Raw genomic sequence first — 19,556 nt, 5'->3', positions numbered from 1 at the left:
CAGTGTTTCAGTTCGTTAAAACGTTGCTCTACCTTGAATAACACGCTTACTACATGCGAATCCTATTGGGAACCTACTGAATTCACCATGATACTTAGATTCCGTTCCACAAAATGTTGCTCTATATTGAAAAGCAAACTCATACAAGCATGTCACATTGGGAACTCACTGAATTCGCCTAGAAATTTTGATTGCATTCGTGAAAATTTTTCTATATCCCGAACAGTCCACTTATTACTACCGCGGCCTACTGGGAACTAACCGAATTCACCATGTTACTCAGATTCGGCTCACCAAATTTTGATAAATCTTTAAAAGTACACATAGTACAAGAGCAGGCTAATGGGAACTAACTGAATTCACAGAGAAACAGTGTTTCCGTTAGTTAAAACGTTGCTCTATCTTGAATAACAAGCTTATTACATGCGAATTCTATTGGGAACCTACTGAATTCACCATGATAAATAGATTCCGTTCCTTAAAATGTTGCTCTATATTGAAAAGCAAACTCATACAAGCATGTCCCATTGGGAAATCACTGAATTCGCCTAGAAATTTTGATTCCATTCCTGAAAATTTTTCTATATCCCGAACAGTCCACTTATTACTACTGCGGCCCATTGGAACTAACCGAATTCACCATGTTACTCAGATTCGGCTCACCAAATTTTGATAAATCTTTAAAAGTACACAAATTACAAGAGCAGGCTAGTGGGAACTAACTGAATTCACAAAGAAGCAGTGATTCAGTTCGTTAAAACGTTGCTCTATCTTGAATAACAAGCTTATTAAATGTGAATCCTATTGAGAACCTACTGAATTCACCATGATACTTAGATTCCGTTCCTTAATATGTTGCTCTATTTTGAAAAGCAAACTCATACAAGCATGTCCCATTGGGAACTCACTGAATTCGCAAAGAAATTTTGATTCCATTCGTGAAAATGTTTCTATATCCCGAACAGTCCACTTATTACTACTGCGGCCTACTGGGAACTAACCGAATTCACCATGTTACTCAGATTGGGGTCACCAAATTTTGAAAAATCTTTAAAAGTACACATAGTACAAGAGCAGGCTACTGGGAACTAACTGAATTCACAAAGAAACAGTGTTTCCGTTCGTTAAAACGTTGCTCTATCTTGTATAACAAGCTTATTACATGCGAATTCTATTGGTAACCTACTGAATTCACCATGATAAATAGATTCCGTTCCTTAAAATGTTGCTCTATATTGAAAAGCAAACTCATACAAGCATGTCCCATTGGGAAATCACTGAATTCGCCTAGAAATTTTGATTCCATTCCTGAAAATTTTTCTATATCCCGAACAGTCCACTATTTACTACTGCGGCCCATTGGGAACTAACCGAATTCACCATGTTACTCAGAATCGGCTCACCAAATTTTGATAAATCTTTAAAAGTACACAAATTACAAGAGCAGGCTAGTGGGAACTAACTGAATTCACAAAGAAGCAGTGATTCAGTTCGTTAAAACGTTGCTCTATCTTGAATAACAAGCTTATTACATGTGAATCCTATTGAGAACCTACTGAATTCACCATGATACTTAGATTCCGTTCCTTAATATGTTGCTCTATTTTGAAAAGCAAACTCATACAAGCATGTCCCATTGGGAACTCACTGAATTCACCAAGAAATTTTGATTCCATCGTGAAAATGTTTATATATCCCGAACAGTCCACTTATTACTACTGCGGCCTACTGGGAACTAACCGAATTCACCATGTTACTCAGATTGGGCTCACCAAATTTTGATAAATCTTTAAAAGTACACATAGTACAAGAGCAGGCTACTGGGAACTAACTGAATTCACAAAGAAACAGTGTTTGAGTTCGTTAAAACGTTGCTGTATCTTGAATAACAAGCTTACTACATGCAAATCCTATTGGGAACCTACTGAATTCACCATGATACTTAGATTCCATTCCACAAAATGTTGCTCCATATAGAAAAGCAAACTCATACATGCATGTCCCATTGGGAACTCACTGAATTCGCCTAGAAATTTTGATTGCATTCGTGAAAATTTTTCTATATCCCGAACAGTCCACTTATTACTACTGCGGCCTAATGGGAACTAACCGAATTCACCATGTTACTCAGATTCGGCTCACTAAATTTTGATAAATCTTTAAAAGTACACATAGTACAAGAACAGGCTACTGGGAACTAACTGAATTCACAAAGAAACAGTGCTTCAGTTCGTTAAAACGTTGCTCTATCTTGAATAACAAGCTTATTACATGCGAATCCTATTGGGAACCTACTGAATTCACCATGATACTTAGATTCCGTTCCACAAAATGTTGCTCTATTTTGAAAAGCAAACTCATACAAGCATGTCCCATAGGGAACTCACTGAATTCGCCTAGAAATTTTGATTCCATTCATGAAAATTTTTCTATATCCCGGACAGTCCACTTATTACTACTGCGGACTACTGGGAACTAACCGAATTCACCATGTTACTCAGATTCTGCTCAACAAATTTTGATAAATCTTTAAAAGTACACATAGTACAAGAGCAGGCTACTGGGTACTAACTGAATTCACAGAGAAACAGTGTTTCCGTTCGTTAAAACGTTGCTCTATCTTGAATAACAAGCTTATTACATGCGTATTCTATTGGGAACCTACTGAATTCACCATGATAAATAGATTCCGTTCCATAAATGTTGCTCTATATTTAAAGCAAACTCATACAAGCATGTCCCATTGGGAATTCACTGAATTCGCGTAGAAATTTTGATTCCATTCCTGAAAATTTTTCTATATCCCGAACAGTCCACTTATTACTACTGCGGCCCATTGGAACTAACCGAATTCACCATGTTACTCAGATTCGGCTCACCAAATTTTGATAAATCTTTAAAAGTACACAAATTACAAGAACAGGCTAGTGGGAACTAACTGAATTCACAAAGAAGCAGTGATTCAGTTCGTTAAAACGTTGCTCTATCTTGAATAACAAGCTTATTACATGTGAATCCTATTGAGAACCTACTGAATTCACCATGATACTTAGATTCCGTTCCTTAATATGTTGCTCTATTTTGAAAAGCAAACTCATACAAGCATGTCCCATTGGGAACTCACTGAATTCGCCAAGAAATTTTGATTCCATTCGTGAAAATGTTTCTATATCCCGAACAGTCCACTTATTACTACTGCGGACTACTGGGAACTAACCGAATTCACCATGTTACTCAGATTGGGCTCACCAAATTTTGAAAAATCTTTAAAAGTACACATAGTACAAGAGCAGGCTACTGGGACCTAACTGAGTTCACAAAGAAACAGTGTTTCAGTTTGTTCAAACTTTGCTCTATCTTGAATAACAAGCTTACTACATGCGAATCCTATTGGGAACCTACTGAATTCACCATGATACTTAGATGCCGTTCCGTAAAATGTTGCTATATATTGAAAAGAACACTCATACAAGCATGTCCCATTGGGAACTCACTGAATTCGCCTAGAAATTTTGATTCCAATCGTGAAAATTTTTCTATATCCCGAACAGTCCACTTATTACTACTGCGGACTACTGGGAACTAACCGAATTCACCATGTTACTCAGATTGGGCTCACCAAATTTTGAAAAATCTTTAAAAGTACACATAGTACAAGAGCAGGCTACTGGGAACTAACTGAATTCACAAAGAAACAGTGTTTCAGTTCGTTAAAACGTTGCTCTATCTTGAATAACAAGCTTACTACACGCAAATCCTATTGGGAACCTATTAATTCACCATGATACTTAGATTCTGTTCCTTAAAATGTTGCTCTATTTTGAAAAGCAAACTCATACAAGCATGTCCCATTGGGAACTCACTGAATTCGCCTAGAAATTTGTATTGCATTCGTGAAAATTTTTCTATATCCCGAACAGTCCACTTATTACTACTGCGGCCTATTGGGAAGTAACCGAATTCACAATGTTACTCAGATTCGGCTCACCAAATGTTGATAAATCTTTAAAAGTACACATAGTACAAGAGCAGGCTACTGGGAACTAACTGAATTCACAAAGAAACAGTGTTTCAGTTCGTTAAAACGTTGCTCTATCTTGAATAACAAGGTTATTACATGCGAATCCTATTGGGAACCTACTGAATTCACCATGATACTTAGATTCTGTTCCACAAAATGTTGCTCTATTTTGAAAAGCAAACTCATACAAGCATGTCCCATAGGGAACTCACTGAATTCGCCTAGAAATTTTGATTCCATTCGTGAAAATTTTTCTATATCCCGGACAGTCCACTTATTACTACTGCAGACTACTGGGAACTAACCGAATTCACCATGTTACTCAGATTCTGCTCAACAAATTATGATAAATCTTTAAAAGTACACATAGTACAAGAGCAGGCTACTGGGAACTAACTGAATTCACAAAGAAACGGTGTTTCAGTTCGTTAAAACGTTGCTCTATCTTGAATAACAAACTTATTACATGCGAATCCTATTGGGAACCTACTGAATTCACCATGATACTTGGATTCCGTTCCTTAAAATGTTGCTCTATATTGAAAAGCAAACCCATACAAGCATGTCCCATTGGGAAATCACTGAATTCGCCTAAAAATTTTGATTGCATAAGTGAAAATTTTTATATATCCCGAACAGTCCACTTATTACTACTGAGGCCCATTGGGAAATAACCGAATTCACCATGTTACTCAGATTCGGCTCACCAAATTTTGATGAATCTTTAAAAGTCCACATATTACAAGAGCAGGCTACTGGGAACTATCTGAATTCACAAAGAAACAGTGTTTAGGTTCGTTAAAACGTTGCTCTATCTTGAATAACAAGCTTATTACATGCGAATCCTATTGGGAACCTACTGAATTCACCATGATACTTAGATTCCGTTCCTTAAAATGTTGCTGTATATTGAAAAGCAAACTCATACGAGCATGTCCCATTGGGAAATCACTGAATTCGCCTAGAAATTTTGATTCCATTCCTGAAAATTTTTCTATATCCCGAACAGTCCATTTATTACTACAGCGGCCCATTGGAACTAACCGAATTCACCATGTTACTCAGATTCGGCTCACCAAATTTTGATAAATCTTTAAAAGTACACAAATTACAAGAGCAGGCTAGTGGGAACTGACTGAATTCACAAAGAAGCAGTGATTCAGTTCGTTAAAACGTTGCTCTATCTTGAATAACAAGCTTATTACATGTGAATCCTATTGAGAACCTACTGAATTCACCATGATACTTAGATTCCGTTCCTTAATATGTTGCTCTATTTTGAAAAGCATACTCATACAAGCATGTCCCATTGGGAACTCACTGAATTCGCCTAGAAATTTTGATTGCATTCGTGAAAATTTTTCTATATCCCGAACAGTCCACTTATTACTACTGCGGCCTAATGGGAACTAACCGAATTCACCATGTTACTCAGATTCGGCTCACTAAATTTTGATAAATCTTTAAAAGTACACATAGTACAAGAACAGGCTACTGGGAACTAACTGAATTCACAAAGGAACAGTGCTTCAGTTCGTTAAAACGTTGCTCTATCTTGAATAACAAGCTTATTACATGCGAATCATATTGGGAACCGACTGAATTCACCATGATACTTAGATTCCGTTACATAAAATGTTGCTCTATTTTGAAAAGCCAACTCATACAAGCATGTCCCATTGGGAACTCACTGAATTCGCCTAGAAATTTTGATTCCATTCGTGAAAATTTTTCTATATCCCGAACAGTCCACTTATTACTACTGCAGCCTATTGGGAACTAACCGAATTCACCATGTTACTCAGATTCGCCTAACAAATTTTGATAAATCTTTAAAAGTACACATAGTACAAGAGCAGGCTACTGGGAACTAAGTGAATTCACAAAGAAACAGTGTTTCAGTTCGTTAAAACGTTGCTCTATCTTGAATAACAAGCTTATTACATGCGAATCCTATTGGGAACCTACTGAATTCACCATGATACTTAGATTCCGTTCCTTAAAATGTTGCTGTATATTGAAAAGCAAAGTCATACGAGCATGTCCCATTGGGAAATCCCTGAATTCGCCTAAAAATTTTGATTGCATTCGTGAAAATTTTTATATATTCCGAACAGTCCACTTATTACTACTGCGGCCCTTTGGGAACTAACCGAATTCACCATGTTACTCAGATTCGGCTCACCAAATTTTGATAAATCTTTAAAAGTACACATAGTACAAGAGCAGGCTACTGGGACCTAACTGAGTTCGCAAAGAAACAGTGTTTCAGTTCGTTAAAACGTTGCTATATCTTGAATAACAAGCTTATTACATGCGAATCCTATTGGGAACCTACTGAATTCACCATGATACTTAGATTCCGTTCCACAAAATGTTGCTCTATTTTGAAAAGCAAACTCATACAAGCATGTCCCATAGGGAACTCACTGAATTCGCCTAGAAATTTTGATTCCATTCGTGAAAATTTTTCTATATCCCGGACAGTCCACTTATTACTACTGCGGACTACTGGGAACTAACCGAATTCACCATGTTACTCAGATTCGGCTCACCAAATTTTGATAAATCTTTAAAAGTACACATAGTACAAGAGCAGGCTACTGGGAACTAACTGAATTCACAAAGAAAAAGTGTTTCAGTTCGTTAAAACGTTGCTCTATCTTGAATAACAAACTTATTACAGGCGAATCCTATTGGGAACCTACTGAATTCACCATGATACTTAGATTCCGTTCCTTAAAATGTTGCTCTATATTGAAAAGCAAACCCATACAAGCATGTCCCATTGGGAAATCACTGAATTCGCCTAAAAATTTTGATTGCATAAGTGAAAATTTTTATATATCCCGAACAGTCCACTTATTACTACTGAGGCCCATTGGGAACTAACCGAATTCACCATGTTACTCAGATTCGGCTCACCAAATTTTGATAAATCTTTAAAAGTACATATATTACAAGAGCAGGCTACTGGGAACTATCTGAATTCACAAAGAAACAGTGTTTCAGTTCGTTAAAACGTTGCTCTATCTTGAATAACAAGCTTACTACATGCGAATCCTTTTTGAACCTACTGGATTCAACATGATACTTAGATTCCGTACCTTAAAATGTTGCTCTATTTTGAAAAGCAAACTCATACAAGCACGTCCCATTGGGAACTCACTGAATTAGCCTAGAAATTTTGATTCCATTCGTGAAATTTTTTCTATATCCCGAACAGTCCACTTATTACTACTGGGGCCTATTGGTAACTAACCGAATTCACCATGTTACTCAGATTCAGCTCACCAAATTTTGATAAATCTTTAAAAGTACACATAGTACAAGAGCAGGCTACTGGGAACTAACTGAATTCACAAAGAAACAGTGTTTGAGTTCGTTAAAACCTTGCTCTATCTTGAATAACAAGCTTATTACATGTGAATCCTATTGAGAACCTACTGAATTCACCATGATACTTAGATTCCGTTCCTTAATATGTTGCTCTATTTTGAAAAGCAAACTCATACAAGCATGTCCCATTGGGAACTCACTGAATTCGCCAAGAAATTTTGATTCCATTCGTGAAAATGTTTCTATATCCCGAACAGTCCACTTATTACTACTGCGGCCTACTGGGAACTAACCGAATTCACCATGTTACTCAGATTGGGCTCACCAAATTTTGATAAATCTTTAAAAGTACACATATTACAAGAGCAGGCTACTGGGAACTAACTGAATTCACAAAGAAACAGTGTTTGAGTTCGTTAAAACGTTGCTCTATCTTGAATAACAAGCTTACTACATGCAAATCCTATTGGGAACCTATTAATTCACCATGATACTTAGATTCTGTTCCTTAAAATGTTGCTCTATTTTGAAAAGCAAACTCATACAAGCATGTCCCATTGGGAACTCACTGAATTCGCCTAGAAATTTATATTGCATTCGTGAAAATTTTTCTATATCCCGAACAGTCCACTTATTACTACTGCGGCCTATTGGGAAGTAACCGAATTCACCATGTTACTCAGATTCGGCTCACCAAATGTTGATAAATCTTTAAAAGTACACATAGTACAAGAGCAGGCTACTGGGAACTAACTGAATTCACAAAGAAACAGTGTTTCAGTTCCTTAAAACGTTGCTCTATCTTGAATAACAAGCTTATTACATGCGAATCCTATTGGGAACCTATTAATTCACCATGATACTTAGATTCCGTTCCACAAAATGTTGCTCTATTTTGAAAAGCAAACTCATACAAGCATGTCCCATAGGGAACTCACTGAATTCGCCTAGAAATATTGAGTCCATTCGTGAAAATTTTTCTATATCCCGGACAGTCCACTTATTACTACTGCGGACTACTGGGAACTAACCGAATTCACCATGTTACTCAGATTCTGCTCAACAAATTTTGATAAATCTTTAAAAGTACACATAGTACAAGAGCAGGCTACTGGAAACTAACTGAATTCACAAAGAAACGGTGTTTCAGTTCGTTAAAACGTTGCTCTATCTTGAATAACAAACTTATTACATGCGAATCCTATTGGGAACCTACTGAATTCACCATGATACTTAGATTCCGTTCCTTAAAATGTTGCTCTATATTGAAAAGCAAACCCATACAAGCATGTCCCATTGGGAAATCACTGAATTCGCCTAAAAATTTTGATTGCATAAGTGAAAATTTTTATATATCCCGAACAGTCCACTTATTACTACTGAGGCCCATTGGGAAATAACCGAATTCACCATGTTACTCAGATTCGGCTGACCAAATTTTGATAAATCTTTAAAAGTACACATATTACAAGAGCAGGCTACTGGGAACTATCTGAATTCACAAAGAAACAGTGTTTAGGTTCGTTAAAACGTTGCTCTATCTTGAATAACAAGCTTATTACATGCGAATCCTATTGGGAACCTACTGAATTCACCATGATACTTAGATTCCGTTCCTTAAAATGTTGCTGTATATTGAAAAGCAAACTCATACGAGCATGTCCCATTGGGAAATCACTGAATTCGCCTAGAAATTTTGATTCCATTCCTGAAAATTTTTCTATATCCCGAACAGTCCATTTATTACTACAGCGGCCCATTGGAACTAACCGAATTCACCATGTTACTCAGATTCGGCTCACCAAATTTTGATAAATCTTTAAAAGTACACAAATTACAAGAGCAGGCTAGTGGGAACTGACTGAATTCACAAAGAAGCAGTGATTCAGTTCGTTAAAACGTTGCTCTATCTTGAATAACAAGCTTATTACATGTGAATCCTATTGAGAACCTACTGAATTCACCATGATACTTAGATTCCGTTCCTTAATATGTTGCTCTATTTTGAAAAGCATACTCATACAAGCATGTCCCATTGGGAACTCACTGAATTCGCCTAGAAATTTTGATTGCATTCGTGAAAATTTTTCTATATCCCGAACAGTCCACTTATTACTACTGCGGCCTAATGGGAACTAACCGAATTCACCATGTTACTCAGATTCGGCTCACTAAATTTTGATAAATCTTTAAAAGTACACATAGTACAAGAACAGGCTACTGGGAACTAACTGAATTCACAAAGAAACAGTGTTTCAGTTCGTTAAAACGTTGCTATATCTTGAATAACAAGCTTATTACATGCGAATCCTATTGGGAACCTACTGAATTCACCATGATACTTAGATTCCGTTCCACAAAATGTTGCTCTATTTTGAAAAGCAAACTCATACAAGCATGTCCCATAGGGAACTCACTGAATTCGCCTAGAAATTTTGATTCCATTCGTGAAAATTTTTCTATATCCCGGACAGTCCACTTATTACTACTGCGGACTACTGGGAACTAACCGAATTCACCATGTTACTCAGATTCGGCTCACCAAATTTTGATAAATCTTTAAAAGTACACATAGTACAAGAGCAGGCTACTGGGAACTAACTGAATTCACAAAGAAAAAGTGTTTCAGTTCGTTAAAACGTTGCTCTATCTTGAATAACAAACTTATTACAGGCGAATCCTATTGGGAACCTACTGAATTCACCATGATACTTAGATTCCATTCCTTAAAATGTTGCTCTATATTGAAAAGCAAACCCATACAAGCATGTCCCATTGGGAAATCACTGAATTCGCCTAAAAATTTTGATTGCATAAGTGAAAATTTTTATATATCCCGAACAGTCCACTTATTACTACTGAGGCCCATTGGGAACTAACCGAATTCACCATGTTACTCAGATTCGGCTCACCAAATTTTGATAAATCTTTAAAAGTACATATATTACAAGAGCAGGCTACTGGGAACTATCTGAATTCACAAAGAAACAGTGTTTCAGTTCGTTAAAACGTTGCTCTATCTTGAATAACAAGCTTACTACATGCGAATCCTTTTTGAACCTACTGGATTCAACATGATACTTAGATTCCGTACCTTAAAATGTTGCTCTATTTTGAAAAGCAAACTCATACAAGCACGTCCCATTGGGAACTCACTGAATTAGCCTAGAAATTTTGATTCCATTCGTGAAATTTTTTCTATATCCCGAACAGTCCACTTATTACTACTGGGGCCTATTGGTAACTAACCGAATTCACCATGTTACTCAGATTCAGCTCACCAAATTTTGATAAATCTTTAAAAGTACACATAGTACAAGAGCAGGCTACTGGGAACTAACTGAATTCACAAAGAAACAGTGTTTGAGTTCGTTAAAACCTTGCTCTATCTTGAATAACAAGCTTATTACATGTGAATCCTATTGAGAACCTACTGAATTCACCATGATACTTAGATTCCGTTCCTTAATATGTTGCTCTATTTTGAAAAGCAAACTCATACAAGCATGTCCCATTGGGAACTCACTGAATTCGCCAAGAAATTTTGATTCCATTCGTGAAAATGTTTCTATATCCCGAACAGTCCACTTATTACTACTGCGGCCTACTGGGAACTAACCGAATTCACCATGTTACTCAGATTGGGCTCACCAAATTTTGATAAATCTTTAAAAGTACACATATTACAAGAGCAGGCTACTGGGAACTAACTGAATTCACAAAGAAACAGTGTTTGAGTTCGTTAAAACGTTGCTCTATCTTGAATAACAAGCTTACTACATGCAAATCCTATTGGGAACCTATTAATTCACCATGATACTTAGATTCTGTTCCTTAAAATGTTGCTCTATTTTGAAAAGCAAACTCATACAAGCATGTCCCATTGGGAACTCACTGAATTCGCCTAGAAATTTATATTGCATTCGTGAAAATTTTTCTATATCCCGAACAGTCCACTTATTACTACTGCGGCCTATTGGGAAGTAACCGAATTCACCATGTTACTCAGATTCGGCTCACCAAATGTTGATAAATCTTTAAAAGTACACATAGTACAAGAGCAGGCTACTGGGAACTAACTGAATTCACAAAGAAACAGTGTTTCAGTTCGTTAAAACGTTGCTCTATCTTGAATAACAAGCTTATTACATGCGAATCCTATTGGGAACCTATTAATTCACCATGATACTTAGATTCCGTTCCACAAAATGTTGCTCTATTTTGAAAAGCAAACTCATACAAGCATGTCCCATAGGGAACTCACTGAATTCGCCTAGAAATATTGAGTCCATTCGTGAAAATTTTTCTATATCCCGGACAGTCCACTTATTACTACTGCGGACTACTGGGAACTAACCGAATTCACCATGTTACTCAGATTCTGCTCAACAAATTTTGATAAATCTTTAAAAGTACACATAGTACAAGAGCAGGCTACTGGGAACTAACTGAATTCACAAAGAAACGGTGTTTCAGTTCGTTAAAACGTTGCTCTATCTTGAATAACAAACTTATTACATGCGAATCCTATTGGGAACCTACTGAATTCACCATGATACTTAGATTCCGTTCCTTAAAATGTTGCTCTATATTGAAAAGCAAACCCATACAAGCATGTCCCATTGGGAAATCACTGAATTCGCCTAAAAATTTTGATTGCATAAGTGAAAATTTTTATATATCCCGAACAGTCCACTTATTACTACTGAGGCCCATTGGGAAATAACCGAATTCACCATGTTACTCAGATTCGGCTGACCAAATTTTGATAAATCTTTAAAAGTACACATATTACAAGAGCAGGCTACTGGGAACTATCTGAATTCACAAAGAAACAGTGTTTAGGTTCGTTAAAACGTTGCTCTATCTTGAATAACAAGCTTATTACATGCGAATCCTATTGGGAACCTACTAAATTCACCATGATACTTAGATTCCGTTCCTTAAAATGTTGCTGTATATTGAAAAGCAAACTCATACGAGCATGTCCCATTGGGAAATCACTGAATTCGCCTAGAAATTTTGATTCCATTCCTGAAAATTTTTCTATATCCCGAACAGTCCATTTATTACTACAGCGGCCCATTGGAACTAACCGAATTCACCATGTTACTCAGATTCGGCTCACCAAATTTTGATAAATCTTTAAAAGTACACAAATTACAAGAGCAGGCTAGTGGGAACTGACTGAATTCACAAAGAAGCAGTGATTCAGTTCGTTAAAACGTTGCTCTATCTTGAATAACAAGCTTATTACATGTGAATCCTATTGAGAACCTACTGAATTCACCATGATACTTAGATTCCGTTCCTTAATATGTTGCTCTATTTTGAAAAGCATACTCATACAAGCATGTCCCATTGGGAACTCACTGAATTCGCCTAGAAATTTTGATTGCATTCGTGAAAATTTTTCTATATCCCGAACAGTCCACTTATTACTACTGCGGCCTAATGGGAACTAACCGAATTCACCATGTTACTCAGATTCGGCTCACTAAATTTTGATAAATCTTTAAAAGTACACATAGTACAAGAACAGGCTACTGGGAACTAACTGAATTCACAAAGAAACAGTGTTTCAGTTCGTTAAAACGTTGCTATATCTTGAATAACAAGCTTATTACATGCGAATCCTATTGGGAACCTACTGAATTCACCATGATACTTAGATTCCGTTCCACAAAATGTTGCTCTATTTTGAAAAGCAAACTCATACAAGCATGTCCCATAGGGAACTCACTGAATTCGCCTAGAAATTTTGATTCCATTCGTGAAAATTTTTCTATATCCCGGACAGTCCACTTATTACTACTGCGGACTACTGGGAACTAACCGAATTCACCATGTTACTCAGATTCGGCTCACCAAATTTTGATAAATCTTTAAAAGTACACATAGTACAAGAGCAGGCTACTGGGAACTAACTGAATTCACAAAGAAAAAGTGTTTCAGTTCGTTAAAACGTTGCTCTATCTTGAATAACAAACTTATTACATGCGAATCCTATTGGGATCCTACTGAATTCACCATGATACTTAGATTCCGTTCCTTAAAATGTTGCTCTATATTGAAAAGCAAACCCATACAAGCATGTCCCATTGGGAAATCACTGAATTCGCCTAAAAATTTTGATTGCATAAGTGAAAATTTTTATATATCCCGAACAGTCCACTTATTACTACTGAGGCCCATTGGGAACTAACCGAATTCACCATGTTACTCAGATTCGGCTCACCAAATTTTGATAAATCTTTAAAAGTACATATATTACAAGAGCAGGCTACTGGGAACTATCTGAATTCACAAAGAAACAGTGTTTCAGTTCGTTAAAACGTTGCTCTATCTTGAATAACAAGCTTACTACATGCGAATCCTTTTTGAACCTACTGGATTCAACATGATACTTAGATTCCGTACCTTAAAATGTTGCTCTATTTTGAAAAGCAAACTCATACAAGCACGTCCCATTGGGAACTCACTGAATTAGCCTAGAAATTTTGATTCCATTCGTAAAATTTTTCTATATCCCGAACAGTCCACTAATTACTACTGGGGCCTATTGGTAACTAACCGAATTCACCATGTTACTCAGATTCAGCTCACCAAATTTTGATAAATCTTTAAAAGTACACATAGTACAAGAGCAGGCTACTGGGAACTAACTGAATTCACAAAGAAACAGTGTTTGAGTTCGTTAAAACCTTGCTCTATCTTGAATAACAAGCTTATTACATGTGAATCCTATTGAGAACCTACTGAATTCACCATGATACTTAGATTCCGTTCCTTAATATGTTGCTCTATTTTGAAAAGCAAACTCATACAAGCATGTCCCATTGGGAACTCACTGAATTCGCCAAGAAATTTTGATTCCATTCGTGAAAATGTTTCTATATCCCGAACAGTCCACTTATTACTACTGCGGCCTACTGGGAACTAACCGAATTCACCATGTTACTCAGATTGGGCTCACCAAATTTTGATAAATCTTTAAAAGTACACATATTACAAGAGCAGGCTACTGGGAACTAACTGAATTCACAAAGAAACAGTGTTTGAGTTCGTTAAAACGTTGCTCTATCTTGAATAACAAGCTTACTACATGCAAATCCTATTGGGAACCTATTAATTCACCATGATACTTAGATTCTGTTCCTTAAAATGTTGCTCTATTTTGAAAAGCAAACTCATACAAGCATGTCCCATTGGGAACTCACTGAATTCGCCTAGAAATTTATATTGCATTCGTGAAAATTTTTCTATATCCCGAACAGTCCACTTATTACTACTGCGGCCTATTGGGAAGTAACCGAATTCACCATGTTACTCAGATTCGGCTCACCAAATGTTGATAAATCTTTAAAAGTACACATAGTACAAGAGCAGGCTACTGGGAACTAACTGAATTCACAAAGAAACAGTGTTTCAGTTCGTTAAAACGTTGCTCTATCTTGAATAACAAGCTTATTACATGCGAATCCTATTGGGAACCTATTAATTCACCATGATACTTAGATTCCGTTCCACAAAATGTTGCTCTATTTTGAAAAGCAAACTCATACAAGCATGTCCCATAGGGAACTCACTGAATTCGCCTAGAAATATTGAGTCCATTCGTGAAGATTTTTCTATATCCCGGACAGTCCACTTATTACTACTGCGGACTACTGGGAACTAACCGAATTCACCATGTTACTCAGATTCGGCTCACCAAATTTTGATAAATCTTTAAAAGTACACATAGTACAAGAGCAGGCTACTGGGAACTAACTGAATTCACAAAGAAAAAGTGTTTCAGTTCGTTAAAACGTTGCTCTATCTTGAATATCAAGCTTATTACATGCGAATCCTATTGGGAACCTACTGAATTCACCATGATACTTAGATTCCATTCCACAAAATGTTGCTCTATATTGAAAAGCAAACTCATACAAGCATGTCCCATTGGGAACTCACTGAATTCGCCTAGAAATTTTGATTGCATTCGTGAAAATTTTTCTATATCCCGAACAGTCCACTTATTACTACTGCGGCCTAATGGGAACTAACCGAATTCACCATGTTACTCAGATTCGGCTCAATAAATTTTGATAAATCTTTAAAAGTACACATAGTACAAGAACAGGCTACTGGGAATAACTGAATTCACAAAGAAACAGTGCTTCAGTTCGTTAAAACGTTGCTCTATCTTGAATAACAAGCTTATTACATGCGAATCCTATTGGGAACCTACTGAATTCACCATGATACTTAAATTCTGTTCCACAAAATGTTGCTCTATATTGAAAAGCAAACTCATACAAGCATGTCCCATTGGGAACTCACTGAATTCGCCTAGAAATTTTGATTGCATTCGTGAAAATTTTTCTATATCCCGAAGAGTCCACTTATTACTACTGCGGCCTACTGGGAACTAACCGAATTCCCCATGTTACTCAGATTCGGCTCACCAAATTTTGATAAATCTTTAAAAGTACACATAGTACAAGAGCAGGCTACTGAGAACTAACTGAATTCACAAAGAAACAGTGTTTCAGTTCGTTAAAACGTTGCTCTATCTTGAATAACAAGCTTATTACATGCGAATCCTATTGGGAACCTATTAATTCACCATGAGACTTAGATTCTGTTCCTTAAAATGTTGCTCTATTTTGAAAAGCAAACTCATACAAGCATGTCCCATTGGGAACTCACTGAATTCGCCTAGAAATTTGTATTGCATTCGTGAAAATTTTTCTATATCCCGAACAGTCCACTTATTACTACTGCGGCCTATTGAGAACTAACCGAATTCACCATGTTACTCAGATTCGGCTCACCAAATGTTGATAAATCTTTAAAAGTACACATAGTACAAGAGCAGGCTACTGGGAACTAACTGAATTCACAAAGAAACAGTGTTTCAGTTCGTTAAAACGTTGCTCTATCTTGAATAACAAGCTTATTACATGCGAATCCTATTGGGAACCTACTGAATTCACCATGATACCTAGATGCCATTCCACAAAATGTTGCTCTATATTGAAAAGCAAACTCATACAAGCATGTCCCATTGGGAACTCACTGAATTCGCCTAGAAATTTTGATTGCATTCGTGAAAATTTTTCTATATCCCGAACAGTCCACTTATTACTACTGAGGCCCATTGGGAACTAACCAAATTCACCATGTTACTCAGATTCGGCTCACCAAATTTTGATAAATCTTTAAAAGTACATATATTACAAGAGCAGGCTACTGGGAGCTATCTGAATTCACAAAGAAACAGTGTTTCAGTTCGTTAAAACGTTGCTCTATCTTGAATAACAAGCTTACTACATGCGAATCCTTTTTGAACCTACTGGATTCAACATGATACTTAGATTCCGTACCTTAAAATGTTGCTCTATTTTGAAAAGCAAACTCATACAAGCACGTCCCATTGGGAACTCACTGAATTAGCCTAGAAATTTTGATTCCATTCGTGAAATTTTTTCTATATCCAGAACAGTCCACTTATTACTACTGTGGCCTATTGGTAACTAACCGAATTCACCATGTTACTCAGATTCAGCTCACCAAATTTTGATAAATCTTTAAAAGTACACATAGTACAAGAGCAGGCTACTGGGAACTAACTGAATTCACAAAGAAACAGTGTTTGAGTTCGTTAAAACCTTGCTCTATCTTGAATAACAAGCTTATTACATGTGAATCCTATTGAGAACCTACTGAATTCACCATGATACTTAGATTCCGTTCCTTAATATGTTGCTCTATTTTGAAAAGCAAACTCATACAAGCATGTCCCATTGGGAACTCTCTGAATTCGCCAAGAAATTTTGATTCCATTCATGAAAATGTTTCTATATCCCGAACAGTCCACTTATTACTACTGCGGCCTACTGGGAACTAACCGAATTCACCATGTTACTCAGATTGGGCTCACCAAATTTTGATAAATCTTTAAAAGTACACATATTACAAGAGCAGGCTACTGGGAACTAACTGAATTCACAAAGAAACAGTGTTTGAGTTCGTTAAAACGTTGCTCTATCTTGAGTAACAAGCTTACTACATGCAAATCCTATTGGGAACCTATTAATTCACCATGATACTTAGATTCGGTTCCTTAAAATGTTGCTCTATTTTGAAAAGCAAACTCATACAAGCATGTCCTTGGGAACTCACTGAATTCGCCTAGAAATTTGTATTGTATTCGTGAAAATTTTTCTATATCCCGAACAGTCCACTTATTACTACTGCGGCCTATTGGGAAGTAACCGAATTCACCATGTTACTCAGATTCGGCTCACCAAATGTTGATAAATCTTTAAAAGTACACATAGTACAAGAGCAGGCTACTGGGAACTAACTGAATTCACAAAGAAACAGTGTTTCAGTTCGTTAAAACGTTGCTCTATCTTGAATAACAAGCTTATTACATGCGAATCCTATTGGGAACCTATTAATTCACCATGATACTTAGATTCTGTTCCACAAAATGTTGCTCTATTTTGAAGGGCAAACTCATACAAGCATGTCCCATAGGGAACTCACTGAATTCGCCTAGAAATATTGAGTCCATTCGTGAAAATTTTTCTATATCCCGGACAGTCCACTTATTACTACTGCGGACTACTGGGAACTAACCGAATTCACCATGTTACTCAGATTCGGCTCACCAAATTTTGATAAATCTTTAAAAGTACACATAGTACAAGAGCAGGCTACTGGGAACTAACTGAATTCACAAAGAAACAGTGTTTCAGTTTGTTAAAACTTTGCTCTATCTTGAATATCAAGCTTATTACATGCCAATCCTATTGGGAACCTACTGAATTCACCATGATACTTAGATTCCATTCCACAAAATGTTGCTCTATATTGAAAAGCAAACTCATACAAGCATGTCCCATTGGGCACTCACTGAATTCGCCTAGAAATTTTGATTGCATTCGTGAAAATTTTTCTATATCCCGAACAGTCCACTTATTACTACTGCGGCCTAATGGGAACTAACCGAATTCACCATGTTACTCAGATTCGGCTCAATAAATTTTGATAAATCTTTAAAAGTACACATAGTACAAGAACAGGCTACTGGGAGTAACTGAATTCACAAAGAAACAGTGCTTCAGTTCGTTAAAACGTTGCTCTATCTTGAATAACAAGCTTATTACATGCGAATCCTATTGGGAACCTACTGAATTCACCATGATACTTAGATTCCGTTCCACAAAATGTTGCTCTATTTTGAAAAGCAAACTCATACAAGCATGTCCCATAAAACTCACTGAATTCGCCTAGAAATTTTGATTCCATTCGTGAAAATTTTTCTATATCCCGAACAGTCCACTTATTACTATGCGGACTACTGGGAACTAACCGAATTCACCATGTTACTCAGATTCGGCTCACCAAATTTCTATAAATCTTTAAAAGTACACATAGTACAAGAGCAGGCTACTGGGAACTAACTGAATTCACAAAGAAAAAGTGTTTCAGTTCGTTAAAACTTTGCTCTATCTTGAATAACAAACTTATTACATGCGAATCCTATTGGGAACCTACTGAATTCACCATGATACTTAGATTCCGTTCCTTAAAATGTTGCTCTATATTGAAAAGCAAACCCATACAAGCATGTCCCATTGGGAAATCACTGAATTCGCCTAAATATTTTGATTGCATAAGTGAAAATTTTTATATATCCCGAACAGTCCACTTATTACTACTGAGGCCCATTGGGAACTAACCGAATGCACCATGTTACTCAGATTCGGCTCACCAAATTTTGATAAATCTTTAAAAGTACATATATTACAAGAGCAGGATACTGGGAACTATCTGAATTCACAAAGAAACAGTGTTTCAGATCGTTAAAACGTTGCTCTATCTTGAATAACAAGCTTACTACATGCGAATCCTTTTTGAACCTACTGGATTCAACATGATACTTAGATTCCGACCTTAAAATGTTGCTCTATTTTGAAAAGCAAACTCATACAAGCACGTCCTATTGGGAACTCACTGAATTAGCCTAGAAATTTTGATTCCATTCGTGAAATTTTTTCTATTACCCGAACAGTCCACTTATTACTACTGGGGCCTATGGTAACTACACGAATTCACCATGTTACTCAGATTCGGCTCACCAAATTTTGATAAATCTTTAAAAGTACACATAGTACAAGAGCAGGCTACTGGGAAC

The sequence above is a fragment of the Rattus norvegicus genome, chromosome 7 (assembly GCF_021556685.1).
Source record: "Rattus norvegicus strain SHRSP/BbbUtx chromosome 7, alternate assembly SHRSP_T2T, whole genome shotgun sequence".
In the NCBI taxonomy this organism is placed as follows: domain Eukaryota; kingdom Metazoa; phylum Chordata; class Mammalia; order Rodentia; family Muridae; genus Rattus; species Rattus norvegicus.
Note: the sequence above shows the minus strand (reverse complement) of the source record.